The 22,426-nt window shown below is 40.1% G+C and overlaps 1 long non-coding RNA gene across 1 annotated transcript; it reads right to left on the bottom strand.

Moving 5' to 3' along the window:
- Nucleotides 1-873: 873 nt before the first annotated feature.
- LOC116667693 lies at nt 874-22,120 on the bottom strand. Its single transcript, XR_004324681.1, has 3 exons — nt 22,053-22,120; nt 3,809-3,913; nt 874-1,200 (listed from the first exon to the last, which is right to left on the bottom strand). It is a non-coding gene; the product is annotated as an uncharacterized LOC116667693 (long non-coding RNA).
- Nucleotides 22,121-22,426: the final 306 nt, after the last annotated feature.

Here is a 22,426-nt window from a genome sequence, read left to right as displayed (position 1 = left end):
TGAGATCAAAATAGCTTCCCACTAAAGCCAGAGTTTACAAAATCAACAGTGCTAAATGTTAATGGATTCCAACCTCATGAATCAGGGGTATGGGAATGTGGCTAGACCATTTTGAAAGGTCATAAAAACTTCATAAATATCAAATACTGGGAATTAGCTATGAAGAGGTGAAGGTTTAGAGACCCTCAAGATAAACTTCCCAAAGTTAGGCTTCTCTCCTGGTTCGCCTAAGTCAATGGAGTCTCTGGGGAATACAGTAAATTTGAACTTTTGTGTGGCCTTTGTATTTGTATGTGTGTGTTTTAGCAAGCACCCTGGAATGGCAAAGGCTTCCTCGTCAGTGGAACCACGTAGGTTCAGAAAATGCCATCTTCCATTGAGAAAACAATTGTTTTCTATAGAGACAAGAAACAAATGCCTGTGACCCAGGTCACCCCGTCCCAGCAGGCTTTTGCTGCGGCTTCCTCTGAGCAAACACAACAAAGTCCGGGGCAGTCAATCCTGCTGCCCCACACTGGGCCCCTGCAGTTGTGCTCTGCTATTTACCCTTCCTATTAATCTGTCAATGTTCTAGTCAAACATGCAAAACAATATGGTAGGCGCATAGTTTGATTGACCATTGCTAAGTAACTTGGGCCAAAGATGAAGAAATGGAACTTCCAACCAACAAAATGTGAGGCCCAATTTGATTGTTAGAAAATGTTCAACAATACTGGCGCATGACAATTTTTCAGGGTGGCTGTGATTTAGCATCCCTCTCACCAGAAGAGAGTGGTCCCATTAATGACATTCAGTTCTAGAATCTAAATTCAAGTCATGTCACTGTTCCTATCATTGTGGGACAGGACTGTCTGGGTATTTTGTAGAGGAAGGTGTTCCATGTAAGATCCCATCATCCTGTTAATGAAGGGACTATTGGATTTGGTTTGGCACACAGGTAAGCCCCTAGCTAAGAAATGAAACAATCTTTGAACGAAAAACCATTGTCCTTTGATTCATTGATTGAAACCATTGATTCAACACTCCTTGAATGATAAAATGTTATAGGCTCCCCAACTCCAAAATGTAAAACAAATTATCAAACCTTTTGAGCAAATTTAGTAGCTTGTTTCCTCACTCCATTTTTCTCCTCTTCTGCTAGCCCAGAGTAAACTTCAGAATCCTTCTCAATACAAAGATCTAGTAGCCATTTCTAATCATCTGGAATTAGAACAAAAGATAGAGCCCTGGAGTCATTCTAGCCCTGGAGTCTCAAGTAAACAAATTCATTGGAATTTAAGATGAATAGATGATCAAGAACTGTCCAAGACATTTCCTGCTAGTGATACAGAGCATGAATTTCCCTGCTGTGTTTTTAGAAATCACGCACAATGGGACGAATAGGTAGAGCTAATAGATGAATCTGAGAGGCCAGGACATAGTACAACAAAGTAAAAGAAAATATGGATACTGAAGTCAGGCTGACTTGGGGCTCAAATTCCCCCCTTTACTATTTACTAGCCACTCAACCTCTGGCAAGTAAAGAAGTCTGTTCTAAGTTTTTTCATTTGTAAAATGGAGAGAACAAGACAGTATAATGTATAAATCAGCACTTTTTGACTCCTGTCCCTGGTCCATTGTTTCCAGCTATATACTTCTCCATAGACCTTATGCAGTTTTGGGTTCATATCCTTGCAGTTTTTGACCCAAGAGGAAAAGGAACCTTCTCTTCCCAGCTTGAGTTTAAAAATGGAGAAAAAGAATTCTGATTGGCTTAACTGAGGTTGTGTCACTCACTGGACTCCCCCGAGGGAGGCAGGCTCTGATTGGTCCACACTGGGTCACATGCCCATTCACAGCTAAGGTGCTGTGCCCAGTCCCCAGAACCACCTGGTGGGAGTAAATAGGAGTGATTTCCCAAAAGAGGTGCTAAGCTGAGGGGAATACTTTCCTAGGATAGACAAAACAGTAAATTTGGGCTCTATAACCACATGGAGTGGGAATAATAAGATAATACATGTTTAAACCCTTTAGGGCTTAGCAACTGGCACATAGTAAGTATTTCATAGATGGTAGCAAAGATTATGGTAATTATTATTATCATTATTATCATCAATCTCTAGTCTTAAAAGTTACAATCAATAGGAGGGGTAGTCACAGAAAGATACTTGATGCTTCACATTGAGTTCATCACTTCCTGATGTCAGTTTTAAATCTGGCTACTCAGATTATAGCACTCTCAGTGAAATAACTAAGTGCAATGCTCATACTTTTCATACTTCAATTAAAATTCAGCTCAAAAGTCAAATCATAAAGATTTCACTTTGGCCCAGATTGCTAAAGAAAATGTAATGCTAAAGGACACAATTAAGGATTTGATTGATTTGTGCATTTACTTCAGCTCCTATGTGCCAGGCACTGGGCTAGATGCTGGGTGACACAAGGGAGCAAAACTGACCAAGTCTCTGCCCTTAGGGAGCTTACTTTCCAGCAGGAGAGCCAGAGAGTAGTGAGAAGCACCATGGAGAAAAAACAAGCATGGTAAAAGGTTAAAAAGTACAGAATGGATTTTAAATAGAGGCAGGCTTTCTGAAAAGCAGCATCTGGGCAGAGATATGAATAAAGTAAAGGAGCCATGAAAATCCCTGGGGGATGGCATTCTACACTGAGGGAACAGTGAGTCCTGAGTCTGGAATGGAGCAGTGTGGCCAGAGCAGAGCGAGCAGGGTGAAGGGACAGGAAGTGATGGTAGACAGCTTACCCACCCTCCAAGTTGTCCATGTCCTGATGCCCAGACCCATGTTACCTTACATGGCCAAGGGACTTTGCAGACGTGATTAACTTAAAGACCTTGAGTTGAGGGCATTATCCTAGATTATCTAGGTGGGCCCAGTGTAATTACAGGGGCCCTTAAAAATTGAAGAGGGAGGTAGAAGAGGAGGTCAAAGGGATGCACTATGAGAAACAGTCAACCTGAGGTTGCTGGCTTTGAAGATGGATTAAAGGTGACAGGAGCCAAGGAAAGCAGGCAGTTCCAGTGTCTGGAAAAGTCAAGGAAACAGAACCTCCTCTAAAGTCTCCAGAAATGAATGCAACCCTGCCAAGACCTTGATTTTAATCCAATGAGACCCATGTCAGACTTATGATCTGCAGAACTGAAAAATAATAAATTTGTGTTGTTTTAAGCCACTAAGTTTGTGGTAATTTGATAAAGCAGCAATAGAAAACTAATACAGTATCATTCTTAAAATTACTAAACGTGATGTGTCAGTGAAAAGTCTCTGTCTTCCATTGAAAGCCTTGACTCATGCAACTTCTCAGGAATACCACCAGCTGCTTTAAAGTAAGGACATAAGTCCCACCCTAAGTGTCAGGAGTCACCTTATAAACACACAAAAGAATGGCAAAGGAAACTGGGGCTGTGTCTGCAGGTTTTCCTAGCAGAGATGTAATGTGTCCCCAGGGTGGCAAAAAATTTATTTTATGAAGGCATATAGAAATATGCTATAATTTACAATGATGTGGATAAATACAGAAACTAAGAGGACGTTCCAAAATATAAGACCAACAGCACTGAATCAAGTATCAAAATTATTGGCTGAAATGGAGCAAACCTACTGACCTAAAAAATATGTAAGAAATTGCATTATCGGAGTGGGGAAGGTATAGCTCAAATAGTAGAGCATATGCTTATTTAGCATGCACAAAGTCCTGGGTTCAATCCTCAGTGCCACCATTAAAAATAATAATTTAAATAAAGAAACCTAATTATCTTCCCCCAAGAAAAAACATTTTTTCAAAAGAAGATGCATTATCTCTCATACACTACCTGCATCCTAATTGCAAAGAGTCTGATTTGTAGCCAGTGAAAATGCTGCTTCTCCCATTGCTCCATACAAATCACGTTAGACATCCACCAGATGAGTTCAACTCCCTGTAAACGGTGGTTGGAGAAAGAAGAGCAGATTTACAATGCAACAATGCAGGGAAAAGGCATTTTTAAGATACTGAATCATCCTAACTATGAACATACTGCTTTCCAAGGTTTGGCAATAAAATTTTATACTTTTCTACATAAAGTTTTGACCATCTTTTGTTAAGATGTAATCCTAGGTAGTGCTGGGGGGTTTTGTTTGGTTGCTTTTGGTTGTTTTGCATTATAACTGGTATCTTTTTAAATTACATTTTTTTCTAACTATGTACAGAGTATAAAAATGTGATTTAATTTTATACATTGTTTTAAAACAGCAAGTTAGCTAGATTCTCATATTAATTTTGAAATATACATCTATAGATTATTTGGGATTTTGATGTGAATAATTGTACCACCTGCTAATAGTGTTCCTTCCTTTTAATTTTTTGTCTAATGCACTAGCTTACCTTTCTAAAATAGCACTAAACAGTTGTGGTGGTAGTGGGCATCCATGTTTTTCCCCCAAACGTATTTACTGTTCATACTACACTGAAGAAAATTAGGCTTGCTTGCACACTCCCCTGTGAATTCTAGGAATTACTAGGATTTGCACAGCATTCTAGGTAGAGAGGGGAAACCTAGAGAAATTGGAAAGCACTTCTGATAAACTGCTTTAAAAAGTCTCAAAATGACAAAACTAAACACACTATTACCGTAAGACCCAGCAACCGCGCTCCTTGGTATTCACCCAAAGGAGTTGAAAACATGTCCATACAAAAAAACCCTGCACATCAATGGATGCTTAAAGCAGCTTTATTCATAATTACCAAAACTTAGAAGCAGGCATCAATTACAACATTTGCTGCTTGTTGTTTATTTATTCTTTGTAGGTTGCTCTAAACAAGATTTCAAGTTAAACAAGTTCTATTTCTAGTTTGTAAAAGTTTTGGGGTTTTGGTGGGGGGATGTTTTTAATTAGGAAGAGATATGAATTCTATTGAATATCTTCTCTACATCTATCAATATGATCAAAATATGATCCCTTCTAATCTGTTAAAACCGATGTTACATTATTCAAATTTCCAATATTAAACCAACCAGGCATTCGTGGAATGAAAACAATTTGGTCATAATGTATTTTCTTTTTAGTATATTGCTGGATTTCATTTGCTAATATTTTGTTTAGTCTTATTTCTTCAATGATCATGATCGAAACTGACTTTTTCCCCTTTATAATGTTCTTGCCTTGCTTTGGTACCAAATTATTCAGGCCTCATTAAATGACTTGGAGAATATTCTCTTTCTCTAATTGCTGATAAAGTTTGTATAGGATTGAAATTAGCTGTTCCTTAAATATTTTAATGACTGTTTTGGTAAAACTATCTTACTCTGATGCTTCCTTTGTGGGAAAATTTTTAACTACTGATTCAATTTATCTAATGGTTATGGGGCTATTTATGTTTTCTATTTGTTTTGAGTCATTTTTTAATTGTGTTTTTCTAGGAAATTATTACTTTATTTTCCAGTTTTCTAAATTTGCCATTAAAGTTTATGCTATCCACTTACATTTTTAATTTATTCATATGAGTATCTGTTCCTGTTTTAATTCTTAATATATTTCTATTGCATTTCTCTCGTCTTTTTTGACAAATCTTGCCAAAGGCTTATAAATTTTATTAAGTCTTTTCAAAGAACCAACTTTTACCTTTGTTAATCCTTTTCATATGTTCTTTTGCTTATTTATTAGTTTTTATTGTATGCTTTTTTAATTATTGTTTTTCTTATACATTTTTGGAGTTTATTCTGCTGTTCTCAACTCACTGATACTCAGTTTTTGAAATATTTTATCCAGCATTATTGTTTTGTCAATTTAGAGTCATATAGGAGAATTAGTCTGCAAATCCCTTAGAAATAGAAAAATCCCCATTGTAGTTTCTAATTTATCTTTATTAATATTTTTAAATTATTAAATTTTGCACTTGTATTGAGCATCAATTAACTTACTCAACATGATCATTTTTCCATTGATTTTTCTCGGATTTTATTGGTGAGCAATAGGTTATCTGCAATGAGTGATCTTTTTCTTCTTTTCAACTAACTATTCTTATTTCTGCTTCATGTTCTATTTAATTTCCTAGAACATTCGGAATAATCTAAAATAATAGTAACACTGTAGGTATCCTTGTCTTATTTGCAATTTAAAAGTCCTCCAGTGTTTTTTATTCAGAACAATAATGACTCCTACATTAAGATGGGTTCTTTATATTAAATTAGTATCTGTCTCTAATTTATAAAAATTATACAAAGAATACTTGTATGTTATCAAAATGTCTAAATGTCTAGCATTTAAAAACATTCTCATATGATTCTTCTTGTCCAATCAACTATTGTGATATATTTGGTTCCCATAATTCCTAATGCTAAAATTACCCTCAAATAACTGGCACATTGTAAACTGACTATACTTCAATAAAAAAATACAGAAAAAAACCTATCATGAAAAAATATTTACTGGGTACATAAGATATGATGTTGATATTAACTATATATTTATATAAAATAATAAATTTTATGTACAGTGATGAATTCAATGTGTTCACAGGGATTTTAGGATACTGGCATCCATTATTCACAAGTAAAATATTTTGCTCACTTTGTTTTATTTCACTACCTTTGTCTAATTGGCTATCAAATGCATTTTTTAAATTTCACTAGTTTTTATGTCTGATAACAATTTCTGCAATGTGGAGCTCTAGTTCTTTAAAACATTGAAAGAACTTAACTTGTAAAACTGCCTGGCTTTGGAGCCTTTTTTGGAGTTAATTATTTGAAAGCATCTTTCATCTTTGTCATGACTACTGTTCTAGTTAGGTCTTCCATCTCTCTTTGAGTTAATTTCAACTATTTTTGCACATTAATATGATCATTTTGTTGAGGCTCTTAAATGTTTCATCATAAAATCCTACACAGTGGTTTCTTATATTTTAAATATATGTACTAAAGCAAGAGGAAACTGATTCATTCTTTCTATTTCCTTGAAATTATAGGTATAGTAGCTTCTGTTCCACTCCTCAGGAGAAAATATTTAAACAAACACATCTCCCCCCAAGAGGTAACTGGTGAGACTGGAGAAAGGCTTATATCTATTGAGCTAAATTTACCAGGAGTTACACTACTAAAAAGGTAATAAGGGTATATCTCTCACTCTGTTTTTATCTTGCTGCTTCTTCTGCCTTCCTGTGCCCAGACACAGCAGGCCTGGTTTCTACATGGCAAGTCCTGGTGTCTACATGACAAGAAGACCTCACAGACCTTGCAATAGGCCTGCCAATCACTATTTTATGTACTTAGCTTCTCCACTGTGACTTTTAAGTTCTCTTCAGTCAATTCAGATTGGAGAGAGTGGGAAATTCATTCTGGCTTAAGAGTCAAGCCTCAATCCCCAATTTATCTCTATCAGGGAGCCCTTTACTAAGAGAGTAATTTGGCCTACATTAGTACAGTTGCTCAGTCAATGCAAAACAGAGCTTTATTCTATGAAGCAGGACTCTGAAAAGGATGAAGAAATTATTCACTTTCCAAACATCATCCCTAACTTAATTAGACACACTTCTTCTCATTCTCAATTTTATTTCATTTATATTTTTTGATTTATATTTTTTCTTAAATCAACTTTCCAGCATTTTGCATGTCACTGTTATTTCACAGTCTAAAATAGGAAATTCAGTCTGTGTCAAAAGTGACTGTAAAGACCCCAACTGCACAACTTTACACATTTTCACTCTAATGTGACTCTTGGAACATGGCACCATTTCCTTAGAGAAACTTACTTCTCTCTGCCACTTTCTCTTCTCTCTAACCAGTAATTTCCTCCCCTTTGACTATGTTTCATACCTTCTGCTTATTCATGTCATTCATTTGATCATGATCTTTAATGGTTCTTTCTCCAGCTCATGACTTTTCAGTACCTCCTCTGATGCTCAGGATTTCCAGTTCAGATTCAGGAAGTAGGGAATCTTCCTAGCCCAGCTCATGCCTTCATGCCAAACCACATTACAGAGCCCAAGGAACCTAGGGAATGACTAGATCCTAGTGCCTGTAAAGTATCTGTCCCATCAAGTCTGTCCCTAAGCCTACCATCTTCAACTGACATCAACAATAGCTCCAAATTAACATGTTGAAACAGAAATCTCGATTCACATCCTTATTCAAACCCATCTCCCATCTTTGTTCTCATTTCCACCCCCATAATGTGACCACTCTCTGCCAGACCATCAGACCTACACCCTCTCCTTAGTTCCTCCTTTTCTCTCTTCCACTCACTCATGTGTTCCCATTCATCAAGTCTCATCATTCTTTGTCTAAAGTAGATCTCAAAGTCATCCATTCTCTTCATTTCCATCAACATTAGTTTAATCCAGGACACCATTATTTCTAATCTCTATTATTACAACAGCCTCCCAAGCAGGTCCCTAACCAGTCACTATACTCCCGACTCTTTCCATCATTCTCTCCATACTCCACACAGCAGCAGTAATGACCTTCTTAAAATATAAATTCAATCATGTAGCTCCTTCAGTAGCTCCCTATTTCTCTTAGAATCAAATAACAGTCTTTTCCCATGCCTGACACAGCTTTCCATGATCTGATCCTGGCTAATCTCTCCACCTTATCTCACAGTATGCTCCCCCAACTTACAGTGCTCCAGCCATACTACCTTCTTCCAGTGACCCAGGATCCTCAAAGCTCTTTCCTGCCCTAGGGCCTCTACACACACACACACACACACACACACACACACATACACACACACACGTCTGCTTGCTTGATCTTTCTTTTCTCCTTCACTTGCTTTAGATATCCAGTCTTCTCCAAGTGTCTCTACTTGGTCACCCTATCCAAAGGAATTTTCTCCCAACTTGTCATTCTTTATTTTATTGCCTTACTTTTTTTTGTTTGTTTGTTTGTTTGCCTTTCTTCCTAAATTATTGGGAAAGAAACTACAAAGAGCAGAGAAAAAGCAAAGCCAAAAAGGGAAGCAAAAAACTTTTTTCAAAAGAAAAATGGGGAAAAGGAAAGAAATTAAAAGGAAATAAGTGTAAAATTAGTAATCTTCCTGGAGAAAAAAGTTGATAGAATGTTTAGATAAATGCAAAGACTGTATGTGCCTCAAGTGAACATTCTAACCACTTTTTCCCTAAGTCTTCTGTAATAGTTTCTAACTTTCCTTCCTTCAAAATTTATGTAAGTTGATTTTCCTTGAATTCTGGCAACTATAATATTCTCTAGTTGGAGAATTTATCAAAATGAAGGCTCAGAATGAGTTAGAGGCATTTGAAAAAGTCATTATGAGCCACTAGAAAAGTCTAATGCTTCTTTTCTCATTGTAAGTTTGCATAGCAAGCATCCAAGACAAGTTTTAAAATAAAACAACCCTCTCTTAGGGCCCTGGGTACATGAGGCATCATTCCCCAACAATAGACTGACTCTCTCGCCTCCCTTTTTCCTTTGCAACGCCTCTTTGTAAATCACAGGTGTTTGTGGGCATAAAGCCCATCAGAAGTGAGTTTATTGTGAAGAGTTCTTTCTTTGCCACTTGTTCTGAACCTGTTCAGAAAGTGCTTCATGCCTTAGACCAAAGCTCCATAAAAATCAAGAAACAAGAAGTTTTCTGTACTCCTGCCCAACAGCCGCACTATGACATCGGTCCGACAGTTCTGTGACCCTGCATTGTCCCAATTTTATTCACTACCGTTTTTTTCTTTCTCCCTCCGTTCCTCTTTTTAAGCTTTTAGTGGCATTTTTTAATCTACTGTAAAATGAAAAGGAGGAGGATGGTTTTTTGTTGTTTTTTAAGCACCCTATGGTGGCAGCTAGAAAAAGCTATCTGCAGTTACTGTAGTAATCGTTTCAAAAAACACCTGCAAATCAAAGAAAGACACCGTAACACTGTCTTCAGATTTTTTTTCTTCCCCCTAAGTTCCTTCTTGGCCATTATAGAGTAGGCTTGGGAATGAATTTATGTGACAGCTATGAAGTTACTATTAAAATTGTGAATAGTGCCTAGCAGTTTTCATGCCCTTACTATAAGATCGCCTCAATTTGCCACACAGCAGTGAATAGGGTAAAGGGGAGGGGGGTGTCAAATGAATGGGAGGAGGAGGGTCTGTGAATGGGAGGGTTTCCCTTGAGGGAGCAGCACGGTAATCACAGGAGAAGAGTGATTTATTTTTGAAATTTCAGAAAGAAAGGCCTAAAAGTCCTGAAGCACGGGGCTGAGGGATGTGAGATAAATAATACCTCTGTATGCATTTAGCAAGTGTCAACGCCAACTCAAGAAGCAGGGACTGGGCGCGGGGTTGGGAGTGGGGGTTGAGATGGTAAATCCATTCCTCTGGTCCTCCAAGACTGAATATTAAATGCCAGCAGGGAGCAGATGTGGGTAGGGGCTGCAGAATGGGGGTAAGGGGCATGGAAGGAGGGGGTTAAGCGTTTATCTCAATGGAAATTAACCACTTGGAGAGAATTAGAAGTGAGCTGGAGCGGGCTGGGCGGGAGAGAATGTCTCTTCTGGTGCGGGCATTGGGGAAGGCATTCAGAAAAATGAGGTGAGCCGGGCTGCGAAGAGCAAGGCAGGGCGTGCCCTCCGTCGCCCCCGTGGCCCCGCCCCCGCTGGCACCCCCACTCCCCCCACCCAACCATTAGCATGCGAGCCGCAGCGGGCAGGCCAGGCGGGGGAGGGCGGCAGTGGGATCGCCGCGCGGGGCTCATTGTGGGCCGCGCTCGCCTCCGCTGGGGACCATCTGCTCGCTGTCAATGCATCACCTGCTCGTCTGGGCCGTCGCCGGGGCAACGGGGGGCGGGGGATTAAGGAGCGTGTGCGTCCCGGTTCCTGGCTGCGGCAGCAGCGGCGGGGGCGAGGGCGGGGCAGAGCGCTCCGCGGCCGCCCCCAGCCCCGGGACAGGTCCGCCGGGCTAAGGGGCCCGGCGACTACCGTGCCGGTCGCCGCGGATCGCGGCTGCCCCTCTGGCTTTGAAAAGGCACCAAAGCCGCCTTCACTCGCTGCGGTGGAGGGAAACCCGAGGAGGAGCAGAGAGCAAAATGACCCGCCCCTCGAGCCCACCCGGAGGGCGAGAACTGCGACCCCCGCGTCTACCTGGAGCTGCGTGGGCCAGGTCCCAGGCGCGCGGCCCGCAGCCTCCTGCAGGAGAGCTGGCCCTCACAGCCCGGGCCCTGGGGCTCGGCGCAGCGTGGTTCTGAGCGCCCGCAGTCACTGGGCAACCACAGTGGGGTCAGCATTGCGCGTAGAACCTCCCCAGCTCCTGCGTGCCATCCGAGTCGCAGATAATTTCCACACCTATCCGCTGACATTCTGATCTGCCGCCCATCGCCAAGACTAGAGAAGCCTTGGACATCAGAATATGAATGACACCTGCTCTTTGAGTTTATCCAACCGGGTTGATTTTCCACAGAGGGTGTAGTTCTGGGGATAAAAACCCCCGAAATCCTGAAATCCCCCTCCCACCTATTTCTCTTCCTTGCACTCCACGTAATTTTGAACGGAGAAGAGCAGTGAGTGATGCAGCCAACAGCAGGGGGCAGAGCTAGGCTGCAATGGGAGCGTGTCCACTTTGGGATTACATTTGATCTAAAGTCATGCTCTCTGGTTAGAAATTTCCAGGAAAATGTCTTCTGCCCTTGCCCATCTCCACCCCAGCCCCCAATTGGCCAAGGACACTAGCTGCATCAACAGAGGTTAGTCATATCTGTCAGAGGAGTCCATACCCCTAAACAAAGAGGGAAGAGTTAACGCCCCCACAGAAACTCCAAAGACTACACAGAACCAAGGAGTTGTTCAGCTTTAATAACAACTCATAATATATCTTTTTTTCTTTCTGGGCTGGTTAATTACATTTATTCCTTTCCAGAATAATAGAAGCCACCGAAAGTTGAGATTCACTGAGTTCCAGGCTGGACCCACTTTCCCGGCCCCGACCCTAGACCCACATCTAAAACATTTCCAGCCCAGTAAAGTCCCAGCTTGTTTCTAAAGATCTCTGAGTCAAGAAAGCCCCAATCTTTTCTTGTTAGATCTCATTCCAGGGTCTGGCAACTCTTGAGGAACCAACAGTCTTTCTTTGACTAACTTATTACTGAAACCCATTTTCTGCAGTTCTACTCTCTGAAGAAATGAAATCAGCCATTTGTTTTGAGGAAATTATTAAATTATCCATTAATCATCTCAAATTTTCTCCTTTTACTACATTTTTCTTTTCTTTAACAAAACCTTTAAAGTTACACCAAATCAAATTTGTGATACTGACCCTATGTGTCCTCTCCAACAAAAATCTCATAATCATCAAATAATTTCTCCCATACTTTTATGATTTCTAGATATGAGCTCCATGAATTGGACTAATTATATGACTAAAATGAAAATTTTTAAATTCACTATTATCATCACTTTAGTTTCCTCTCACTTAATGCAAGAGAAAAAAGTCAACTATAAAAATAGTAGCTATGTGCTCTGACATAAGAGATGAAGGGGGAAAAAAAGTGTGTAATGTATATATTTGCTCAAAAGATAAAGAAAATTTTACCCATCCAAAATTGCTTTTCTGATTTTCAAGAATTAACGTTGGGAGTTCTCAGAAAGCATGCTGATTCACAAGGAACTTCCAAATACAGTCATGGCATCATTCCCACTTAAAGGGGATGAGTGTGAGTCCAACCATCCTGTCTCTAGAAAACGTAACTGAAACCGAAAGACAGACTAGACCAAGACCGCTATAGACAGTGGCTGGGGATGCTCAAGGCATCTTCGAGCCCACTAACCTCCCAGAGGAGCAGCTTTCAACACCACGAACACCTCAAAATGCCCTTAATCCAGTCTATTCCCCCTCCTATAGCTACAGGCTTCACAGCAGAGATGAGACCTCTTCACCAATTCAACACAGTCTTTGAACACCTGTCACATGTAAGGCAAACTAGAGAAAGATCCTACCCTCATGGTGCTTACTGTTCAGTAAGGGCAAATAGATTTTTTTAACTCTTTAGTCATTTACCCAATAAAATTTTCCTGAGCACTGAATCAACAACTATAATGGGGGAGATATATTCACAAATAAGATATGGGTATCATCCTCAAAAAAAGAAAAATACCACACCAAAAATCATAGCCTAATGTAGTTAATTAGAAAATAATATCACCACAACAAAGTACCATGGAAATATAGAGGAGGCATCAGATGATTTTGTCTGGGTGGTGCCACAGAGAGTGTCATCAACTGGGCTGTGAAGAATTCATAGGAGTCCCCAGCCCCTAAAACAGGGCCTGGAAAGTAGCATATGCTCAACAAACAATTGTTAAATGAATGATGTATTTTCCAAGTGGTCAAAGGAAAGACATTCCAGGTAAAGAAATCACAGTATGAGCAAAGGCTCCAGGACATATTGTTTAAGGAATGATGAATGAGCAATTCACTGGGAGCAAAACAATACAAAGAAGAGGAAAGAGGAAGATGGAATGCTGGTGTGGAGGCATGTGGAGAAGGGAGTTAAATGTCAAGCCAAGAATGTGGACTTTGTCTTGAAGACCAATAGTTTTTCAAGAGCAGAATACTTGTCTTAAACAGAATCTTCCAAGAAACTCAAATATAATAAAACTGATCAAAATAGAACAGCCTACAAATGCTAAATGCTGGAGAGGTTGTGGAGAAAAGGGAACCCTCCTACACTGCTGGTGGGAATGTAGTTTTGTGCAGCCATTATGGAAAACAGTATGGAGATTCCTCAAAAAACTAAAAACAGACTTAGCATATGATCCAGCAGCCCCACTCCTGGGCATATATACAGAGGGAACTCTAATTAGAAAAGATACATGCACCACAATGTTCACAGCAGCAGTATATACAATAGTCAAGACATGGAAGCAACCTAAATGTCTATCAACAGATGACTGGATAAAGAAATTTTGGGATGTTTATACAATGGAATACTACTAGGCCATAAAAAAAGAATAAAATAATGCCATTTGCCGCAAAATGCACAGACCTGGAGATTGTCATTCTAAGTGAAGTAAGCCAGAAAGAGAAAGAAAAATACCATATGATATCACTCATATGTGAAATCTAAAAAAAAAGAAAGACAAAAAACAAGAGGACACAAATGAACTCATCTACAAAACAGAAACAGACTAACAGACATAGTAAACAATTTTATGGTTACACGGGGAAAGGGGGTGGGAAGGGATAAATTTGGGAGTTTGAGATTTGCAAATGTTAACCACTATATATAAAAATAGGTAACACATTTGTTCTGTATAGCACAGGGAACTTTATTCAATATCTTATAATAACATTTCATGAAAATGAATATATGTATACATATGCATGACTGGGACATTGTGCTGTACACCAGAAATTGACACATTGTAACTGACTGTACTTCAATTAAAAAAAAAAAAAACAAGGAAACAAAAAAAATAGACTGGCCTTAGTTGAAACAGGAATAGGGTCTGATACTCTGCTCCCTGGCTACAACCTCACCCTCTAGACACTCCTGGGGAACGCTACTATTCCCCTTGGGACCCTGTTTAAAAACCAGGGCCATGGGCAATGAGCTATCACTGAACACCATTAGACATGAGTGTGTGAGTCTGGGTGGGAAAGAGTCTAGGAAAGCAGTTAGGTTGCTACTGAGATTGTCCAGGCACAAAATAATGAGTATTTAAACTAGATCAGTGACACAGTGAAATGGAAAATAAAGAGATTTTGAAAATGGACTCCTTAATATGTGTGGTCTTTCTGCTTCAGGGAAAATAATTTCACCTGTAGTACATCTGAATTTGGATATTTTAAAATGATAATATATAACAAACTGTGCATCCTAACCGTTACTGTAGCCAACACATTCCCACACTTGCAAAAGTTTTGGAAACAAAACAAATTCCTTTGTAGTAACAGCTGAAAATGTGGCTCATATGTCAGAATATAGATTTTGGGATCCTAAGATGAACAAATGGAAGATTTGTAAATATAACCAAAAGAGGGCATAGATGAGAGATATCTAATGCTCCTTTAATTTAGTAATCAGAGGAACCAATTTCTAAGCAATGATCAAGGTTACAGAGCATGGTGACCCCTCCCTGCACCCCTTCAAATGTAAGCATTCAAGTGTTTTTCTTAAAAGCCACATAAAATTCATCACTGTTCACTTACATCTAGATACAATTACCCATTAAAAGCCCCTCATGGGTAGAAAGCTTGTGATTTAAGGAATCCACAACACTCTTGGACTGGCTAAAACAAAAATGTGTGTTCATGCAAATCAACTAATGGAAGAGAGGCAGCAAAGGGGAGCTGGGAAGCCAAAGAAATTCACAGGATGAAGATAGCTGGCATTTGGCCAAAAGTGAAAACTATAAATATTAATCAGATGAGAATCAGTGTCACTTTACTGCAAGAATGTTCTGTAATTAAAAGGGTGGGTATTGTGTTGTGCATGTTAGCACAATTGCCGCCAATAATATTGGATGCCAGCAGCTCCTGAGTGCTGGAGAGAACACGGATTCCTAAGGATGTCACCTAGCAGAAAGTTTACTACATAAGCATCAGCCATTTGCACCAAATTCAAATAATACCCTAAAATAAAGGGAGAAGAAATACCAGGGTTTCAAAATTGTGTTTCCATCTGTAAGAGAAAAGGCCAGGAAAGAAACACTTGTTGGGCACCTATGCCAGGCATTTACTATGCGCTTTCCGTACATCACTTAATCCTTACTTCAAACCTGCAGAAAAGGTGTCATAATCACATTTCAAAGACAACAGTTCCTACACTGGCATTGCAGTCCAGGGTGTGGCTGTGGGTGAGTGTGTCTGAAGTGGAGCAGAGGTGAAGTGGGGCTAACGTTGGTGAAGTTGCAAGATCTAACTTAAGAATGCTCAGTGGATCATCCACATAAGCGTCGAGTCTCCTGGGAAGCTGATAACCCTAGAGGGTTGGGAAGGGTGGGAGGGAGGCACCAAAGCTCTCATTTGGGGAAATCAACAGTAACTCAACTCAACTGTCACACAAAGGATGTTTGAGCAGTATACCAAGTGTGTCAAAGAAGAAGGGATTGTTGGAGATCAGAAGAGGAATGGCTGAAAGAGGCAAAGGGGGACAAAAGTATCTTGTTCCTTTCTTTCTTCTGTGTCTGGACGTGGATAAGTGAGCATGAACAGCTTCCACTCCAGAGGGTGCAAAGGAAGTCACTTTTTCACAGGAAAACAGTTTTAGTCAGGTCAGAAGTGGCGGGACCTTTGAATAAAGAAGCCAGGAATGCAGAAGAGTTCTGACTAGGTCACTCTCGTCCCCCTTGCCTACAGTCTAAATTCAAATCCTTAAAGGTTATTGAAGTCCTCCATGATATGACCTTGTCCAGTGGTGCCCTGGTTAATGTTTAACAATCATCTCTTTGGGAGTTTGAGAAAGTCCTGATTTGTAGCATTTGCCAGTTTCCCTGGTGTCAATACTCCTATCATGATTGATTTCAAGCTTCCAATGTGACATTAGTGAGGGCAGAGTTGGGAAAGATGTGCACAATCAGCTTTAATGAATCAGTGTTAGTTGACTCAAACACACCACTGCCCTTGACTATTTCATATTTTCCTGTCACTTCTTCCCACCCTGTATTCTTGTACTAAGAGAGGGCTGCTAATGTAGAAACTCGGCATTGCACAGCTCCAGTAGTGCCATGTTCATCACAGTCCTTGCTGATGTGTCTATGTAATATGACAGTTTTCCTTCAGATGACTGGACGCCTTTCCATACTTTTCACAAAGGCATCATTTGGTGGTTGTGCTGCTCAAAGATCACATACAAGTCACAAGCCAAATCCAGCCTACCAACATGAGGGGCTTAAAAATGTTTTTTTTTTTAACTACCTTGCCAACATTTAAACATAAGGAAAGAAAAACCCAAATTTCTAGGAACTCTTGGAAAAATCAGAGCAGGCTACATTATTAACATATGGAAAGTGCCAATGCCTACAGCAAGATCATCACTCAAAAGATGTCAGTATCCTTCAGTCCACCCTGGCTGATGTTTTATACTCCATAATTCATGCAATCCATGCTACCTGAACTCCACCTGCCTCTGCAGCTCCTCTCTCACCTTCTATCAGTTTCTAGAATAGTCTTTCTACCTCAACATCTTGTACCAGCCATTCTTCCTGAAACACTTCGCTCTCCACCCCTTTCACTTGGCCAACTCCTACTCAACCTTCCAGAGGCAGAGGGTACAGCTCAGTGGATAGAGTGCATGCCTAGCATTCATAAGGTCCTGGGTTCAATCCCCAGTACCTCCCAGCAAAAGTAAGTAAATAAATAAATCTAATTACCCCCTACCCCCGCCCAAAAAAAACCTATTCATCCTTTCATTCCAACTTAGACATAATCTCCACCATCAGTTCCCACCATGACTCCCTAATAGCCTCCAAATTGTTCATACGCATGCCCTGAGCCACAGAGCCCTCAGAGTGACGTTTTTAAACTGTAAATCATGGCACAGGGCAATTATGGTGAAACACAAACTCCTTAAAATGACCTTAAAAGAGCTCTGTGATGTGGACGCTCTCTTCATTCCGCAGCCACACTGCTTCCCTTTCTCCTTCACAAACACACCACAGTTATGCTCTTGTTCCTTCTGCCTGGAATTCTCCTTCCCAGGTCTTCATAGAGCCCACACCTTTGTGTCATTCAAGTCGAGCGCAAATCGACTGCACAGCCTCAGAGATGCCTTCCCCGGCCATCGGTGTAAAATAGCAGCCCTTCTCCCCACCAGCCTCCCTGCAACCACTATCACACCCCTTTGTGACATATCCTGGATTCCCCCGCCTCACCCCTATGCCTCCAAGCCAGAATTCCTGGTGGTGGGACTGTCAATCTGTACTCTATTAAGCTACCCTTGAGGATTCTGATGTGCACCAACTTAGGATGCCCGGGCTATAGCACAATGGGTGAGGAGAGAATAGTACACATGGTAAGGAGTGCCGTGGTTCATCGTCAGTGTTTTGTTCCTTCTGCGTTTTTGTAGTTCACTACTGCGGTGATAGTGTATGATACCGCAAACCTGCCATAATTTTGAAGCAATCAATTACTAGCAGTTCCCTGCCTGTTTATTAGTGATTCCTTAAAGCCTTAGACATCAAAATTCTAGAGAACCTGTTAGAAATAAAACTAAAAATTCCTCAAATCCCCATGAAGAACAGTTGTGATCATACTAATGAAAGGCTGAGTGAAGGATAGACACGTAGAGGTGAATCCAGCCAACTCACAGAATGAAAAAAAAAAAAAAGAACACAGACACATATTAAAAAGAAAGCTGGAATATTTATGGCTTAAGAATCGTTGGGAAAATAACGTCATGAAGAACTGTAAGATTAAAATCTTACTTAATGGTGATGAAAATACAAAGAATAAAGGAAAATAAATGGAAAGTGGCCACACAATCAGCAAAGGTTAATAAATCTTGTGAGAAGAGGGATTGTTTTCCAGCCAGGGTGAATCTGAGAATCATGGAGAAATTACTTCTCAGCAGCTTTGCAAGCTTTTGAATTTGTCTTGGCAAAATTGAAGCCATTTGGGATGTCATTTCCATGGTAGGCTTCCAATTTTTACACTTAAATTGGAAAAGTGTCCCAAGTCAAATGTGAAAGCCCACAACCAATAACTGGAAATGCAATTCAGTAAATACAAGACTGACAGTATTGCTGCTGTGCATACCCCTGCTAAGAAGAAATATCACTCATCTCCGAAACATCCCTCGTCTCCCCATTTGACAGAATCTCTCCTAGGACTTTTTTTTCCTGGAAATTACAGTTTTTTATATATATATAGATAGAGATATAATCTTCCCTTCTCCACTGTAAGTCCCTGTAGGGCAACATGATATAAAGTAATAAGCCTAAGCATTGGAGATAGAGACACCTGATGTCAAATCCTGGCATGGCCACTTGCCAACTACATGACCTTTCACAAATTATTTGACCTCTCCAAGTGTCAATTCCCTCCTCTATAAGAAGGGGGTCATCATTTAAGAAATAACCATAATAAATAATATTTATAAATGCTTATGTGCCAGGTAAGTGCTAAGTGTTCTAAGCGTTTGACATGCAATATTTTAGTCAATCCTCACAAGAACCCTTGGAGGTAGCTACAGTATTTTCCCCATTTTATATATGAGGCGAACTGAGGCTTAAGGATGTTAAATAACTTGCTCAAGGTCACACAGTCTACAAGGGATTGAGTTGCTAATTAAACATAGCCCATCGGATGCCAGAAAGACATAGCTCCTATAAAGCACTCGGCACAGCAGTTGTATGCTTAAGAGTGATCTTTTCACACCAGGGTTTCCTCATGCCCCTTTCCTTCTGTGCCATTTGGTAGGTAGGTATTAATCCTAAACTACCTTACGTTTCAGTCATGCAATGTTTGTTGCTAAAGAATTGGGAGGAGGGGATGGAAATATAAGAGTAAGTATATCAAGTATCTCACTCCTTCTGAAGTTAATCACCACCCAACCAAGAAGCTCAAGGAAGAACCATTTTCCCGGAACATTTCCAAATCTATCATTTTCAAAAGAAAAAAATAAATAAATCTCAGCCCCTCAGCCAAGACTGAACACAGATAGACAAGCCTTGAACATGCAATTTAAACAACAACCAAAAAAGCATCCCTGTATAAAATACAGATGATACTGCCAAAGAAAAGAAAATGGTAAATCAAAGTGGGTTTCCAAGCCTGAACCAATTTAGCATCACTTCTGAGCAGAGCAAGTACTGGATATTATACATTGGCAACACTGACCCTAACCAACTCACGTTTTTATTCTAAATTTCTGTTTTGAGCAGTACAACCCAGCTAGCTTTCAGAGGTCACACCCGTATACAGTATATAATAAATCCTAACAGAGAAGCTTTCTCTTTTCTTCCCTAAACACATAACAACAATTTCCATGACCTGTTTCATCTTAGACCTTTAGACTTTCTGAACCCAGGCAGTTCTCATATGGAGATATAGTTTTCTTTAAATCCCCCTGAAGCAACTTTTCATTTGTGATAAAATTATAGTATCACAATCCCACTCTGGGCTCCCTTCGTCTGTGCTGTCGGCTCAAGAGAAGCCAGGTCATAGGCATTCAAAACGTGAAATCAATAATGTGATGTTTTGCCCCTTCTCTAATGGCTGCAGCTTGATTCCTGGCCCATCCTTGATCCCAGTTGCACTTCTCACACAGCAATTCTCTTCCGTATCCTGTCTGTGCACATCAGGTCCAGCCTCCTCTTCTACCAGGAGACTGCACATTGTTGGATGTTCCCAAGCCAGTAAGTGCAAGATATTACCCGGCCACTTCAGAGAGTTGTCAAGGGTCCCTTCCATGAGGCCGGGGGACAGGACTGACCACCCTAGCTCTCAAGAGGCTCCCAGATGAAGCTCTAATTTTTAAAGCCCCCAAAGAAATGGAGGTGGATAGGAACACCTTTGAGAAGAGAACAGAATTTCATTCACCCAAGACACTAGTCTCATTATGACCTTCAGCTAGATCTGAGTGATGTTTAAAAAGTATAAATAAAAGAGCCCCAAAATAAATGTTACATATATTTAATGTATATTGAGTAGAATTATATTTTATATAATTCATATTATAATAGTATACATTTATATAACACATACATAATAAAATCATGTCTGTATATATAATATATGTGTGTATATATTCATATATATATATATGAAATATATCAAATATTGTCACACTATAAAAACACCTTTTAACCCTCACTTGGGGGTATAAAGTATTTCAAGATGGTTCACTCCATCACTCAACTCTCCTTTTTCTTCTTTCTCCTAAACTGACTCTCACACTTTCTAGAGACATATATAAATACATTCAATTACTCAAAAGAGCCAATGACATGTTAATGCATCTTCAAAACGTTAGTACAACTAAAAGCAGGCACAAGTAGACATCCATTCCTTGGCCTCCAAACTGGACAATAAAGTAACATCCTTGGTAAGATTGGTAATGCTCTGATGCCTTTCCAGCTACTGTTCTTTAAATATTTAAATGTCTTACACTCCTTTACATTACAATAAGTCTTTAAACGTATAAATATACTTTTTAAACTTAGATGTTTAAAGCCCTCACTTCACTGTATGACTTGGAAAGTTACACTCTTGCCTCAAATGTGCTTTAATCTACTCTGCAAAACAGAAGCCATGGAGGCACCCTGACTGGTCTCCTTTGACAGCAGTGTGGGAAATGAGTGCTCAGATTTAAGCCCGCTCCTTGGGAGTCCTGGCCCCTTCCCAAGTGGACTAGCCATATTTCCATTCATATCATTACCATCCTCTCCATGAAAGGAACCAAAATATCACTCAAACTTTGGGAACCTTTACAGATGGTTGCTGTTGGGGGTGAGGGAAAGCTAGTCTCAACAGCGTGGCAGACACCTATTGCTCTGTCTGCTCAGCATTCACTCCTGTTTCTTCAAGTAAGAGTTTGCTAATATTCCTTTGGGAAGCTTGTGTAGAATTGCCAAGGGACAACATCTCTCAGCTTCTGTCCTTGCCCCCCACTACCTCCTACCTATTTCCTGTAGAGCAACTATTTGATTGCTCCTCCACTCTCAGTTCATGTGTCCAGTGGGCACATGTCTCAGAAATGGCACAGGAACCAGTTCAGAGGACATATGACCCCAACCAGGCCAAGGAGAGTCAGGATGTTTGCATGAAGCTTAAGGAAACAGGAACTCTCTTTCCATGGAGCTTGGTAAGACAGTAGAGGAAAAACACTGGGCCACTTCCTGCTGTCATATGAAAAGGAGAATGAAGTCACAGGGAGGGAGACAGATCCAAAAAAGAAAATTCCTGAGGACAAGATTTCAACTTCATAACTGATGTAGCCATACCTAAAGCCAGTTATGACCCTGAATTTCAATTACATGAGCAAATACCTTCTCCTCCTTGCTTAAGCCTATCTGTATTAGGTTTTTGTTTTGTTTGTTTTGTTTTGTTTATCCTTTGCAACTGAAAAAGTCCTGATTATAAAATCGGGTTCTATCATCAGCCTTTCCCTCAATAACAATAACAAAAAAAAATTTTTTTTAAGGTTTTACCTTGAGATTAGGAAATGAGCTCTTCATCTGAGGATGGATGGTAGTTCATCACTGGATCTGGAGGACTCTAATTTGGGAAGAAACCAAAACCCATTTAAACTAACTTTATTAATAGAAAGAACCTTCAATCTTTTAACAAGCATTTACTGAGCACCACGTGCATGCTGGACGAATCACTGTGCCAGGCAGCATCTGCCTCCTGAGGCTTACACTCTGGCAGAGGAAACCAGCAAATAAGCAGGTAAGTACTGTGCCATGTGGTGACCCATGTTTTGGAGAAAAATAAAGCAGGATGAGGGGGATAGGGAATAGGGGAATGGGTTGATAGGAAAGGCTGCTCATCTGAGCAGAAACCAGAAGTATGAGAGGGACCC

Source organism: Camelus ferus, chromosome 12 (genome assembly GCF_009834535.1).
Source record: "Camelus ferus isolate YT-003-E chromosome 12, BCGSAC_Cfer_1.0, whole genome shotgun sequence".
In the NCBI taxonomy this organism is placed as follows: Eukaryota; Metazoa; Chordata; class Mammalia; order Artiodactyla; family Camelidae; genus Camelus; species Camelus ferus.
Note: the sequence above shows the minus strand (reverse complement) of the source record. Positions and strands in the feature narration are given on the sequence as shown.